Source organism: Citrus sinensis, chromosome 7 (assembly GCF_022201045.2).
Source record: "Citrus sinensis cultivar Valencia sweet orange chromosome 7, DVS_A1.0, whole genome shotgun sequence".
Taxonomy (NCBI): Eukaryota; Viridiplantae; Streptophyta; class Magnoliopsida; order Sapindales; family Rutaceae; genus Citrus; species Citrus sinensis.
The window spans coordinates 19,845,534-19,848,643 of NC_068562.1; the positions used below are offsets into that span (position 1 = coordinate 19,845,534).

A 3,110-nucleotide genomic window follows, 5' to 3' on the forward strand; every position below is an offset into this window, starting at 1 on the left:
AGAGGCTTGAGGATTTTGAGGAATTGGTGGAGCTAGAGCTGCTGGTCCATTCTGTTGGAATCCTTGAGACCATGAAAAATTTGGGTGGTCTCTCCATCCAGGGTTATATGTGTTGGAATATGGGTTGTAATTTGATGGCTTTCTCATTACACCTATGGCATTGGCTTGATCTGAGTATGAGTCATGGTCATGTGGTTCTGTTGATTTAGCAGTCGATAACGATGCTATTTGTCGAGCAAGACCTTCAACCATCTCCTTGACTTCTTTGATTCCTGAAGTTGATTCGACAATTTGAACCTCATTCACTCCTTTAATTTTTCTAGTAGTCCTGAGTGATCGACTCCGTTGTTGGGAATTATCCGCTTGTCGCTGGAAGAATTCCCAAACTTCTGATGCACTTTTTGACATTAGCTCTCCTCCACTTGTTGCCATTAGCCATTCTTGCACATTTGGTAATAATCCCTCCAAAAAGTATTGGCATTGGTGCCATTTCTCGTACCCATGATGTGGACACTTCAAGAGTAGCCCATTGAATCGCTCCCATGTTTCGAAAAATTGCTCGTCCTCTCTCTGGGTAAACTCCGAGATTTCCCTGCGAATAGCATTGGTTTTATGTACTGGGAAATATTTATTCAAAAACTTTGTAACCATTTGTTCCCATGATGCAATGCTATTAGCAGGCAATGTATTAAGCCATGAACGAGCCCTATCCTTTAAAGAAAATGGGAATAGTCTAAGTTTAACATCATCGTCTGAAAAATTTTCATATTTAAAAGTTTGACAAATGGCATGAAAATCATTCAGATAATTATATGGATCCTCATTTTCTAGGCCATAAAATGTGGGGAGACAATTTAGCACACTAGGTTTTAATTCGAAACTCCTAGCAGCTACATTTGGGTATCTTATGCATGATGTGCTCAAATTAGCTAAGGGACTGAAGTAGTCCTTAAATGGCCACTCTTGTGGTTGCAAATCCATTTCAAATTTATTTTTAATGTGCTTTTGTGTGCGAAGTGTTTTTTCTAATTCAAGGTCTATAGGTTCAAGATTAGGTAATAATGACCTACGACCATGCATGCAAAACAAATAAAATGAAAATAAAGATGGGAACAAAACAAATAAAAATAAAGAAGAGGGAGAAATTACGATACTAACCTTATTGCGCTATTACAACCTTACTATAAAAATACACAAAAACAAATATGTGAAATAAATTAACTAAAAATAAATTAATAAGATAAACAAAAAAAAATTACAAAGAAAAATAAATTGAAAATTAAATTACAGAATTTTACAGAAGAGAAAAAGAAAAGAAATACTAACCTTTAAATGCAGATTCACTTTTTTTTCTTTTTTTTTTAATAAAAAAAATTACAAGAAAATAATTAAAAGAAATTGTTCACAAAAATTAATTCTATGAATTAAAATTACTTACCTCCCCGGCAACGGCGCCAAAAACTTGTTGTGCAAATTTTAATGTACTCGCAAGCGCACGAATCTATTATAGTATAGATCAATGGTGACGAGTGTCGATCCCACGAGGAGGTGGATTTTAATTGTGTAGAATTAATTTTGTAAATGGGTGATTGGATTTGTGGTGGAAATGATTTGGAATATGTTAAGACTTAAATTAAAATGGCAAGAATAAATTCTAAAATTGGAATCGAAATGGCGAGAATAAATTGAAGAGAAAATCTATTAAATTGACGTACTTGGGTATCTGGATCCGTATCAACATGCATCATGGGCTAAATAATCCGTATTAATGCCAATTAAATCATGAGGGGGGAATCCACACCTCATGAACCAAGCTCTAATCAATATGGTGCTAAGGGCTTATCGTGCCAAATAATAATAACCTTATACTAGAGAGCCGGTGTAACCAAGGCGGTATCTAGACAAGATTATTATTATTTGTCGACGAGAAGTCAAAACATCCACAAAAACTAGAGGGGAAGAGAAAATAAATTTACCAAATTAAGCCCATGACACATGTTGAGACTTCACCTTCAACCCAAGCTTGAAAGAAAATTAGCCACTCATAATTGAACTAGGGGCAAAATAGGAATTTATTAAAATATGAAGAAAATACAAGATGGAGAGGGAATTACAGAAAATGGATCCCAAAAATGGATTCAGAGATATCAAATTAGGGGGGAGAGGCCCCCTTTTTATAGATACATGGAGTAAATCATGGCCATCGGATTAAAAACAGTTTGGACGCTCAGGATTGCGCCACGTCATCAGTCAACAGTCCACGGTTTGACCACGCGGATGAACAGTAACACGGTTTGACCCGGATGAACAGTAACGCGGTTTGGTTGAAAATAATCCTGTGTGATGCATGCACCGTACGCGAGATTTTTCGTCCACTGATATGCTGCCACGTCACCATCAACAGTACATAAGAATTTTAGTCCAACAGGATCGTGACACCTCATCAGTCAATGCCACATCATCGGTCAATGCCACGTCATCATCCGTCTATGTGAACAGTGTCGTGAACAGTAACGTATACAGTACCGTACACGTGAATAGTACCGTACATGTGAATAGTGCCATTTTTCCTTTTATGCTCCTCTTAAGGTTTTCGACTGTCCTGAGTTCAAAAGTGATGTCCGTTTTGCCGTCTGATCTCTCCTTTATTGTGAAATGACTATAATGCCCCTAAAATACATAAAATACTTAATTAAAATAAAACACATGTAATTAAATCACAAGAAGGTTAAATACATAAAAGTAAGGGTTGTTAGTAAGACTTGAAATGTAAAATGACGGTTTTCTCCTTTATAAATATGCATTTTCTAACACTCAACATCCCCCTTAATTGGAGATCTCTGAATCCATTTTTGGGATCCATTTTCTGTAATTCCTTCTTCATCTTGTATTTTCTTCGTATTTTAATAAATTCCCATTTTGCCCCTAGTTTAATTATGAGTGGCTAATTTTCTTTCAAGCTTGGGTTGAAGGTGAAGTCTCAACATGTGTCATGGGCTTAATTTGGTAAATTTATTTTCTCTTCCCCTCTAATTTTTGTGGATGTTTTGACTTCTCGTCGACAAATAATACTAATCTTGTCTAGTACCGCCTTGGTTTCACCGGCTCTT

The 3,110-nt window shown here is 36.2% G+C and overlaps 1 non-coding gene across 1 annotated transcript; it reads left to right on the plus strand.

The window, feature by feature from the left end:
• The first annotated feature begins 496 nt into the window (after positions 1-496).
• Positions 497-600, plus strand: LOC127899002 (small nucleolar RNA R71). The gene has a single exon (XR_008050770.1). It is a non-coding gene; the product is annotated as a small nucleolar RNA R71 (small nucleolar RNA).
• The last annotated feature ends 2,510 nt before the right edge of the window (positions 601-3,110 follow it).